Below are 12,657 nucleotides of genomic sequence, written 5' to 3' on the forward strand. Positions count from 1 at the left end.
ACTTGTATGCATATCTCTATCAAAGTTCTATTTCTAGGAAACCCAGTTAAAGACAGTGGAAGAAAAACAGGACTATATAAACAGTATATAAATACACTTGGATAATCAAAGTTTTAAAACTGCTTTTCCATATACAATAATAAGCCAATTACTTTTAAGATAAATACCAGAATCAGATCACTCCGTAAATGTTCAGTAAGGGGATTCTTATGCATGGTATTTTAATTTCCAATTCCTGACTCATACTACAAAAGCAAAAGTTTCATAAATAACCATTGCTCAAATACATACACATGCACAACCATCAAATAAATGGAGTGACACATAATCAAAATAGGAAAAACTAATACAGTGTATGGAATTTATCTCCAAGATAGTCTGACATGAATAAAGAGGCTACCAGTTTATTGTTATAAAAAAATCAAGAAAATAAACATAAAAATTATTTTACTACAGCAAAGCTATCATGAAAATATGAAAAGTCTTTAAAAATGAGTTATGTCCTTATTTTCCACATTCTTTCCTTTACCTCTCCAGGTTGTTTTCTGTTCAGTGACTGTCACTAGTGTTCTTCCCATTGCAACACTTACATACATTTTCTGCATTATTCTCTTCAATTTTGTTTTACTTAATTTTTTAAATGAGAGCAATATGCATCAGACTATAAAACATTTATATACATGAAAAAAATAAACAATGAGAAGATTATATGAAGTTGCTTAAAAACTACTTTAGCAATACCGGGCATCACCATTGTGCCAAAGAAGAAAAAAAAGAGATTATTTTCAGTGATTTTAAGGCATTTAGAGATATATAAGAAATAATTATGTTATATATTTATTTTAAAAGCCATAAGCTTATTAATAAAAGCACTAGTAAAAGCACAGTAGAAAAACAAATTTTACTATCCCATTAGTATGTTGCTGCAAACTGCCCTGTCTATGGCAGGTGACTACTGATGTTAGGATGTATCAGCCTATCAGTTCTGACAGATCAAAGGGAAGCTGATGTAAAGAGGCATGATTTTGTGGAAAAGAACCTTTCACTCTATGCAAATGCACTGAAATGCTGCTTGATAGTTCCTTTATCATTTATGACATTTTATGTCAAGCTCAGAGATACTGACTTCTATGCTGCAGCATAGAAACCATAATTATGTATATTTCAGTGTGTCCCCCATTCTGTTGTATTAAAATATGTAAAAAATTTATAAAAGAAAACTAGCCTAGAAGTAAAGATATAATACTATGTTTTCTTGGGTTTAAATTTTAAAAAGGACAGTTTGTTGGTTAAAACAATAGTGCAGTCTAATGAACCCATAGATTATCTTCTGTTACAGCTTGTGCTGGGGACAAACCAGTTATTCTTGCTCAATCTGAAATAAATCTAGCTGTACGATGTATAGGCTGCTAGAATTCAAATATTCCTCTTTCCACTGCAAACATTATTCTAGCAGCATGATATCACACACACACACACACACACACACACACACACACACACACACACACACACCTCATAGTTAAGACAGAGTTTAAGGCTACGCCACTGGAAGGCTATGAGTTAGGTGATACCAGGCAGGAAATGTTTAGCAAATGATGGAAACTTGTGGGGGGGGGGCATCTGGTATGTTGCATTAATTTTTACTAAATAATACCTTTTCAAAATTTTGAATTGGGATAGGTGAGGTAAGAGAGATTAATTCCCCCATGAGATAATGAACCTCTCAATGTTATAATAGAGATAGAATTGCTCAAATCTGTGCTGTAAAAAAAAAAAATCACAACTGTTTGCTTGTGAGATAGTGAATAATTTAGGAGTGAGGCTATAGCTAACTCCAGAGCTAGTCTTTTATATTCTCTATCATTCAGTTCTAGGAGCTTCCATAGTTTATCCATAAACCTGGATCTCTTGGTTTGATAATTAACTTTTAGAGGAAAATATTGATAAATATGATGTTGACTTCTACTCCTTGTGATTTAAGACTTTGTCACTTATGGCTGATGAAGTCACTAGAAGATAAATGTGATCTATGTGCTAGTAAGCATTGAGTAAGGCTGTGATGTAAAACAGGACAAACTCTAAAAGTCCACCTTGTCCTCTCCATCCTCACCCTCTTTCACGCCCTGACCTCCTGAATGGTTTAACAGTCTGCTGGCTGGAATCCGTCCCTCCGCTCTCTCCACTCTACTCACCAATTCATCCTGCACATTTTCATAGCCTTGATTACATTGTACCAGAGTTTTCTGTTTGTATACTTATTCGTTTTCCTAGGAAATGACTTATTGAATAAAGAAATTATACTTGATCTACCTGTATTCCTAAATCTTATTACAGATGCATGAAAATATATAGGTCCTTGAATTTTCCAGCAATAACTGGGGAGTGAGGACCTGGACAAAATGCCAGAGAGGGAATAAGTTGGGAAGGACAGAGCAAGAAACAAGATCAGCATTCTACTGGTTGGGGATGAGGGTCCCTGAACCTCACATCTTACATTTTGGAGCCTAGCACAGAGTGGACAGTAAAAGAAATTCTGTTAAATTAATGAATAAGCAGAGGAGTGGTTCAGCAACAGAAGCTTTCCTCTTATTAGAACAGGAGTATCTATTTTCTGAAATGCTCGGACAGTACCTATGTTGGTTTTGATAGTAAAGTGAGCAGAGTTACGTCACTTCCTTTTCCTGGAGTTCATTCTATCTTTAGGCCCCAGGGCCTCAGTGTCTTCAAATGGCTCCGTAGGTGTGTAATTCTTTACCAATTTCTTGTTCTTTCCAAACCCACATATATACATATTTATCCCGTTTGCCACTTACTTAACCAAAGTTAATATATATATTTGCTGATTTGATGCAAAGTGTAAGTGGATGGTAATTAATTTATGCTTATTTCCTTTCCCCCAACAAAATTTGCAGTTTAAAAGGGGATTTAGTTTCTTGTTAGGACATAGGCCCTGGTTTCCTTCTTTAGCCCTGTCTGGGTGGTGTTAGGTGACATCAAAGATACCTTTTGATGTCCATCCCATCCAACATCTAAAAGTTGACCTAATTTTTTAATCAAGAAAACTCACATTAATCCTTGTCACCTTCAGACCCCACCTGGCTCAGATTCAGACTGCAAAGTGTATATAACTGACCTCCCATCAACCACTGAAAGTGATTCTTATAAAGCTGTAAGAGAATCCCCTTAAAGTGATGTTACATAGCAATTCATTCAGCTTTTCTTTTCTTTTCTTTCCTTCAATCATTGTCTAATTATTGACAGGTTGGCAAGGCTTGCCTCTCCTGTAACAAGAAAAATATTATATACTAGGGAATAGATGCTATTCTACTGTCTGGTCCTATTGTATCTCAGTACATGGTAGATGCTGAAATTGATTAGTTAAGTAATCCGTGCACTGCACTGCAGAGCTTTGGGGATAAGGAATACCTGGAACATTAGAATCTGATCTTACACAACACATTTAATAGTCTCTGGACTCCAGATTGCCAGGCTACCTCTGAGGGCACGCCTTGACTGATGCAACCACCTGGAAGTGGATTTTTAAATTTCTCTGGGCAGTAGAGATAGAATGAAAATTCAGGTACAAACTGAAATGTCTTTAATATGATAGCAGCTATGAAATATTTAAGTTGGAATTAAACTGATATTTTCATAGTGATAAGTAGACAATTGAAACTAGGAAAATGAGCTCTGGTTTCTAGCTCAGCTCAATCTTGTCCCTGACTTCATTGCTTGGGAGCTCAGAGACCAACCAAGGATCTCAAAGTATGTCTCAATTCTCCAGATGAACTTTCTTCTATAAATTAAATACAAGGATTTGGAGATTTTAATGAGTGGCTAACTCTTCCACTCATACATTATAAATAAAGAATTGGACTCTTTGAGACTCAGGAAGTAAAATGGAAGAACACTCGATGATGCTCTCTGGGATTGAAGAAGTTTTGATAAAGAACAGTTTTTCTTACCCCCCACCCCCCACCCCAAGCTATGGGGTACCGGTCTGGAAGCTGAGCTGCTGAGCTGCAAGCCTATTGTCAGAGGGCTGCCTCCCACGTGCACTATGCTGCTCATGTCTTCACACCTTGGCCTCTGTTCTTTCTTCTTTGGAATGCTTGCCTGGTATGTTCTTTCCTCCTTTATTCCCCTTGACAACTCCCACTCAGCCTTCAAGGCTCAGTTAGATTGTCATCATCTTCAGGAATCTTTTGCTCCCTCCTCCAGGCTCTTATACGACCCAGAATAAAAAACGGCCTTAATGTGTAACAGTACTATTTTGCTATTCCTTGTTTTTTATATGTTTCTCTGTAATTATTTGGAGTCAGGGACTCTTGCAGATTTATCACCTAACACAGTGCTGGCACATGTGTGCTCAATCAATGACTGCTGAACTAGACAATGCAAAATTTCTCATTTACCTTTAATGCCCCCCCCACCATTTTTCTCTTGTTAGAGTCTCTCTCCTCAAGGTCCAGTTATTGGGTGTGACCCCTAACTCCAGCGCGCTCATCAGGACCCTCAGCAGACCTTGTCCTGACCTTCCGTGCCTCTTGTCTTCTCATGCACATTCTCATCTCACCGACAGTAAGAAACGTAATGCTCTCCTTGTTTGCAGCCTTGATTTTGCTGATGATCTAGACTCACATAAGGTCACCCAGCCTGTTAGTATCTCTACTGAATTGAGAACTCAGATCTACCATTTTTCATTTCAAACTTTTTACACTTTCCACATTGCTTTTTCTTTGTCTCATTTTCTCAAGACTGGCTGGACTGTTTAGTATTTAATACCTTAATCCATGCAATGAGCTGGACTACTTCGAGAGAAATGCTGCTTTTCTAATGATAGAAATATCAGGAATCATTACCAAAAAAATTATATGAAGGTAACAATAAATGATGATTACTCTTCAAATCACATCAAAGTCTGCATATTCTTACTTTACATGTAACATTATTCTGTGTTTACTGAGATCTTGATGAAGATGGATGGCAAAGATATTCTGTACTCCACTGGGAAGTCAAAATTGGGAGCAGCAGATTTTAAAATGGAGAGAGGTGACTTGTGAAAACACCATAAAGTGCTGAAGGAAGCCTTAAATCGTAAACGACCTGAGAACAACGTCTGAAAATGTTAGTGTTTAGCCTCAACAATTTGAAGGCAATAGAATGCCAGAAATGCTGGCCAAGCCCAGGATGACAGGGGAGAAGAATTTTAACAAGGAAGAAAACTGGTTCTTTTGTCCTATGAGCACAAGGGAAATCAAGATATAATGCCTGAAGCTGAAAGCGCTGATATTGTACTTTTTAAATTTATCTTGGCATTGGTTGGACCAGTTTACAAAGAATACAGCCAAGAGTTTTTAACAAGGCACACGAAGGGAAAAACAGAATTCCAAGAGTTCTTTTTATTTTCATGGCCTAATTTCATTTCTGGATTCATTTTTTCATTACAAGAATGGCTATCACCCAGAGAATGTCACTGGAGGAATGGATTCCATTCCAGGCTTCAACCTCGGAACCTGATGAGGTGCAAAACTGCGACACTGGCAAGATTTATGCCAGCTCTGCTGGTGCTGTGTCCCCATATTCGCAGAAATGCCTACTAACCTATGGAAAATATGTCATGACCAACAGATTGCATATACATGTAAATTATCCACGAGAAGAGAATGTTTTTCTCTGGTTTTGAGAATCTGTGTTAAGGGCAAAAGTTATGAATTCTGTTGGAGATCGAAAAATGGCCCTAGACTCTCTGGAGTCCCTTTTAGCAATAAGTGGGGTTTCTTTTCTCATTTCTCAAACCTGGGTAACCTTGTGACTTTCTTTGTTTAATAGAGTGCAGCAGGAGCAATACTTTACGACTTCCAAACCTGGGCCTCAAAAGACTTTGCTGCTTCTTTTGTCATTCTGGGAACTCTTCTATTATGTGAACAGGACCAGGTTAGCCTGCTGTTTCATGACAGACAACACGGAAAGAGGCTCCAGCCATTTTGGCCATTCTATCCAACTGGCCTGGGAGAATTCAGACGTGTAATACATAATATATACTTGTTGCCTTAAGCCAGCAAATTTCAAGATCATTTGTTATCAGCAAAAACTATGTGATACAGATACCTACTTTGAACTTACTGGTTGGTTTCGGGATGAGAGCTGAGTTCAACCTGATGGGTATGTGTACCAAATAACTTCTATCTAGTGGGCATTTTTATTTAATTGTTTGTGATTTCCTGGGATCATAGAGACAATATAGAGAAAATCTCAACCAGTGGTCAGGCCACATGAGCACTCCCAGCAGCAATGGGTCCCCTAAGATCTACAGGAGGAAGGAGAACAAAACGACAGCTAGCTGCCCTTCCCATTAAATTGGGTTCTTCCTAGAGAACCAGGACATCATCTTCCAAATCACAGGAGTTTCAAGAAAACAAAGACATTGTATAAAATGTATCCTTAAGTGTAACTACCCTGATAAGAATCTGGATTCATTTTTGTTCAAATTCCAAATTGATTCTGGTTTAAGGCAGGAATGTTCCCTGGAGGTCATATTCCTCTCAAGTCAATTTTGTACAACTGCTTAAATTAAGATGACTGAATACCTCAGTGTTAGTCCAAATATACTTTTATTTTTCAAAGACTCTCTAACAACAAAGAGATATTCCCCGTCATTTGGTGTTCTGCTGTATTTATTCTAATTCAGAGCAGATGGAACAGGATGAGTCATGTGACGGCACCTCAGTGGTGGCCAGGTGGTCGTCTAGGATGGATGAATGGCAACTGGTGGAAAAGTACTTGTGGTCTAGAAACACTGTTATGGATTTAGTTATTGATGAAGGAATGACTTAAATAAGAACAAGTAAACAAGTTGACATATGGTTAGAGAAAATAAAGGAAAATAAATTCCGTTTTCTCATCTTATTGAATGTTACTTGAAAACTCTTCAGCCCAGTACCAAGCACATGCAGAGGTTTAATCAAAACTTATTGACATGCTAGTGTAACAATGTACTCTCATTGAGTACAGGATCTGGATTAAACAGTTGTATGCTATCAAAACCACTTTGAGCCACAGTTTTGTTATCTCTTAAATTAAGCATCTGAATGAACTCCTACTCTCAGAATCTCTGATTTATTCTTGAATTATATATTTCATTTATTCATGAAAATCTTCTGTGAACATTGCTGATTGGCTAGGTTTTTTTGGAATTCCTGAGAACAATGTCTATAATTATCAGAGCTCTTCTTAGTGTCCTCTTAATTAGGATTGTACTTTGGAAGATGTTTTCTCCATAATAAACACAGGAACTCTCTGAGAAGAAAAATGAGAATATACAATTAGAAGGAAAAATGATTGTAGAGACAAGACTCTTGCTTATCAGACACTATTCTAGAACTTTAACATACCTTACTCATTTAATCATCACCACATTTCTAAGATGGCAGCACAGTAATATATCCTACAGTATAGGTGAGGAATTAGAGATTCAGAAAAGGTAGGTGATTTTCCCATTGTCTGACATTTTGTAAAGTTTGGAGTCAAGATTCACCATATCCACTGCACAATTACACCTCATTAAAACCATTATCATCTTTCAACTCAACTATTATGATCAACCCTGCTTGCATTTTACTTTCATAAATTCTTTCTCTATGTTGTAGCCAGAGTGACCTTCTCAAGGCACAAATGATGTTTCATCAATCCAGAATAAAACCCTTGGGTGGTTTTTCAGTACCAGTAGAATAAAACCCAAAGTCATTCCCCATGGTCTTTGGGTCCCCTTTCTCTTCCTCCTCCTCTTCTACTGCAACCCTCCTCAGGACAATGGCTTTTTTTAAGGCTCTCACACTTTTTTTTTCTTTTTTCTTTTTCTGAAGCTGGAAATGGGGAGAGACAGTCAGACAGACTCCCGCATGCGCCCAACCGGGATCCACCCGGCACGCCCACCAGAGGCAACGCTCTGCCCACCAGGGGGCGATGCTCTGCCCCTCTGGGGTGGTGCTCTGCCACAACCAGAGCCACTCTAGCGCCTGGGGCAGAGGCCAAGGAACCATCCCCAGCGCCCGGGCCATCTTTGCTCCAGTGGAGCCTTGGCTGTGGGAGGGGAAGAGAGAGACAGAGAGGAAGGAGGGGGGGTGGAGAAGCAAATGGGCACCTCTCCTATGTGCCCTGGCCGGGAATCAAACCCGGGTCCCCCGCACGCCAGGCCGATGCTCTACCGCTGAGCTAACCGGCCAGGGCCAAGGCTCTCACACTTTTTAACCTTGTTCCCTGCCTAAGCTGTTTCCACTTTCCCTAGATCTTCATGTGGCTGTCTGAATCTCCTCACTTATATTGCCCTCCTTAGTATTAACCCCATTGCCTTATGTTGTTTTCTTATAAGACAATTAATATATAAATAATATTATTTGTTTGATATATCACTGTTTCTTACCTCACTGAAATATATGTTTCAACTTTTCCTCCAGCACTTAGAACAATGACTAGCACAAAGAAGGTGATAAATGGAATTGCTTTATAAAGAAACTAATTCATATAGTCATCTTGATAGTGAGTTGAAGGTAACCATTCAGATATATCCCCATCTATTTTGTCACTTCACTTAAAGGTGATAAAACCACATAAAGTGAGTCACTTAAAAATGTTCCTCCTCACAAGAAAATTGATATGTTTTTCTAAGTATACAAAAGAAAATTTTTCTTTTAAAATACTTTTTCATGGGAAAAATATAGAAAATGTGAGTTTAAAATGTAGCAACACCCCTTAGGTCTGCAGTTTTAAACTACAGACTTTGGCATCACACCAACTGTGTATGAAGCCTTACTCTTTCATTCAAAAGCTTGATCTTCAAAAATTACATAATCTCTCAGTGGCTCAATTTCCTCATATAATAAATTTAGATACTAGCAGTACAACTTCACAGAATTACTATAAATAATAAGTTCATCCATGGTGTAATACCAATAGTACACTGGTAAACCAACTTTGTAACAAACAGAAAAACAAACAAAAAATCTCTGATTTATAGTATTTGCCAATTACCATGGCATAAATACTCCTTCCATGGCTAACTTTAAGCTACCAATGGTTTAACAACTGGCTTTTAAAAAATCTTGTGTATTTAACAAATATCTCACTTGAGCCTCTATGAGACAGTTCCAACCCACCACTGATTATGCTTAATTAGTAAGCAAGAAGACATATTCTATTAAAAAAGCAAACTAATAATCCCTGGCCAGGTAGCTCAGTAGATAGAGGGTTGTCCTGACACACTGATGTCACAAGATCAATCCCCAGTCAAGGCACATGTGAGAAGCAACCAAGAAATGCACAACTAAGTGGGACAAGTTACTGTTTTTCTATCTCTCTCTTTCCCTCCTCCTTTCTCTCTAAACAATGGGGAAAAAAATTTTAAGGCAAACTAATAAAATTAATGCAATATTGATACTAAATAGAAAGTGTCCTTCTCAACTGTTAGGTAGCTTAGTACACATACAGAGCCTACACTTGCCATCTTACAAGCCAAAGATATGAAATCAATGACTATAGAAATCATATCGAACCCTCCATCAGTGTCCCTAAACTGCCTTATTCTTTAAGTTTCCTGGTATTGCCTCCATTTCCCATTTATTACCCTGATCATCAGAGCTGGCCGTATATGTATATGTCCTGACTCTCGAGGCTCATCTTTCTTGAAAGAGTTTGCCTTATTATAAACATGCTGCTTTTCGTGTGGCAGTCTGACTTTTCCAATGTGCTCTAATTCAAGCACACAGGATCCAACTCTCAGCTTATGTTCAGCCACTAGCACCCAATGCCGGGCCTCCCTAGTTTCTTTCAAGAAGAAAAGTGACACAGGCTGGAAGTCGTAAAACCCAGGCTTCACCTCCATACCTCGAGCTTTAACCACAGTGGTCTACTTATAGTCATTTTCATGATACTGTGTTGCATATCTTTTTCTTTTGTCTTTGACCTGCTTAGGACCCTTAGGAGAGCCCTGACTACACCTCTTTCTGTCTTGTCTTAGATGCCACTATCTTTAGGAAGGCTTCCCTCCTTCCCCAAAGACTCATTTAAAAGTCTCACCTACCTGATCTTTTGGAACCTTGTGTTTTGCCTGTTTTATGCTACTGTGTAATTTCTTGGATTCTTACCTGTATAGTTCACAATATTAAAGATCCTTCAGATCAGAAACTCTCATATATTTACTCCCAGTGCTTAATTGTGCCTGGCACATAGAAACTCAACAACATTTTATTTAATTACTGGACTAACTCTTCTGACAGAAACAAATGAGTCTCCTACTTTATTTTTCTCCTTTGTTTCTTATTTCTGAGTTCTGGCTTTGAAGTCCCTAAGGACCCACTTGGTTTAAGCACACAAAGTCAAACAACAGAAGTGAAAACAGACCTGTAGAGTTGCTGGTGAACAGCGACTAGCTGGCTCTCTGGTCCTGCCAGCTCACCCCCGTGCCCTCCCCTTCCTGAGCAGCACCTGAAACCTACTCAGTACAGACTGAAGATGTGTGAGTTTCCTCATCTTTGAGAGGAGGAAACTAGGAACCTCGATTATGTCCAACTCTCTCTCCCCATGTAGGAAGAACTAGGCCTATTATTTCCAACCCACAGTAATGGACTTGTTCTTTCTGATTTAAATCAGAAGGTAAAAATAGTTTTGCAAAAAATTGTGTTTTTCTAAACCTGAGAAGATCCCAGTTCAAAATTCAAGAAAAAAAAATCCAGTTTTAAAATCTGAAAACAACTGTGACTCTCCTAGTGCCACCTAATTCATGTATAATTGTAAAATGATCTAATAATATGACAATGAGCTTAGAGGAGATGAGCCTGAACTGCAAAGTGTCTTTAGGATGTTGAAAGCTGGCATTTTAATGCTTCTTCTTAATAACGAGTTATTAAAGTTATTTATTCCTGCAGTTCTTCAGATTGGGGTGGGGGAGAACACTTGAGGAATGGTAGCTTGGGAAGAGATAAGCACATCACGTAAGTTAGTTGTTGTTCTGGTTCTTAGGCTCAGTGGTTCCCTTCCGACCCTCCTGGTTCCTGCTGTCGGTGCCAGCTCTGTAACGGAGAGAGCAGAGATGAACAAACCCTGCCCCATGCTCTAGGTGTTCACATTTTAGTGATGCCAAGAGACAAGCAAAAATATGCAAAATGATTGATACCTAAATAAAATATATTCTAATTTCTATGAAAATATTAAAAAAAGAGAGAGCTTTAAGGCATTGACTGGAAATGGGCACTAGAAAAGCTCCTCTGGAGCAGAGATATTTCACCAGGAACTTGATGAAAAAGAAGGCCTTCTACCTCAAAAAAAATGACAAAGAGCTTTCTTGAAAATGGTAAAACAGGAGACAACATACAGAGACATGAAGAAACAAGGCACATTGAAGGAAAAGGACACTTCAGCATGGATGAAGGTGAGATACATGTGGGAGGAAGGCCAACGTGGCGGTGGCAGTGATGGTGGTCGTGGTGAGAAAGACTGGGAAGCAGCCAATGAGTCTGCTGACCTGAATGGGTTTCTGCAAAAACCTAGAAAAAGCTGGCAGTAGTCAAGCCATGTCACAAGTCTTAAAGACATTTGAACTCAGTAAGGTACCTGAAAATGCTAATGAGAAAAAAGAAAGACTGGGAAAGACTTTTTAGTGGTGCATAATGATGGTTCTATCAATAAATATTAAACAAGAGAGAGAGAGAGGCTTGAGAGGTGGGGTGTAGGAGCAAATCACTTTTCTGGCTCAGCTGAGAAATGATGAGGGAAAGGAATGGCTATGAGAAGAGAAGGAAAATAGTAGATTCGAGAAAGATTTTGAAGATGAAGATAGTCCTCCTTGGTACCTATAAGAATGAGTTTAAAACTAAAATTACCGGTATAGAGAAAAACAGGTATTTAAGTCTTGAAGCTACTTGGCATATGGTCGGTCATGTTAATTTCAATTAAAAAAGACACTCCGTAATGCCCCAAGTAAGAGAAAGAGAGAAAGAAAATCTCTTCCATCAAGGAACATATTATCCTAAAGAGGACAAAGTACAAGTGTGTCAATAATGATAAACAATATGTGATACAGATTCCATAATTAAGTATGTAAATGGATTCCAAAGAAGTGTGACCACATTGGATCAGCAAATAAAAAAATATAATGCAAAGAGTTTGAGCTGTGCTTGAATTGCAGCTCTTTCACTGCTGGCTAGATAAATGTTGTGGGTAATAACTCTATTGGCTAAATAGATTAATTTTTCTAAACCTTGGTTTCATTTTTGCAAAACACATCACAATACAGTACCTAGTATATAGGGTGACCACTGTTCAGGTTTCCAAGACTGAGGGATTTTCTGGAATGCTTTTGTTCACTTTATTTGCATCTATTAGGTCCCAAAATGTGTTCTGAAGATGTTTAGTGTCCCCCAAACTGATTGAATAACTGCATGTCAGAAAAATTAACCCTCTCTTGACTGATTTGTAAAGTCTATGTGGAATTTCAGAGACATCTGTGCTCACCAACATCTCTACTGACATGCCGGGAAAGCATCTGAGACTACATTTAAGTGTGGGTGGAGGTCGATATAGGGTGAGTGTTACAGAGGTGTGGTGGGTGGAATGTGAATGTGTGTTGCAGAAGAAGTTGGGTAGAGGAAGAATAGAAAA

At 38.4% G+C, this 12,657-nt stretch overlaps 1 non-coding gene across 1 annotated transcript; it reads left to right on the forward strand.

Annotated features, from left to right (window-relative positions):
* The first annotated feature begins 11,498 nt into the window (after positions 1–11,498).
* On the forward strand, positions 11,499–11,628 carry LOC136321274 (small nucleolar RNA SNORA33). The gene has a single exon (XR_010728544.1). It is a non-coding gene; the product is annotated as a small nucleolar RNA SNORA33 (small nucleolar RNA).
* Positions 11,629–12,657: the final 1,029 nt, after the last annotated feature.

This window comes from Saccopteryx bilineata, chromosome 1, assembly GCF_036850765.1.
Source record: "Saccopteryx bilineata isolate mSacBil1 chromosome 1, mSacBil1_pri_phased_curated, whole genome shotgun sequence".
Classification (NCBI taxonomy): domain Eukaryota; kingdom Metazoa; phylum Chordata; class Mammalia; order Chiroptera; family Emballonuridae; genus Saccopteryx; species Saccopteryx bilineata.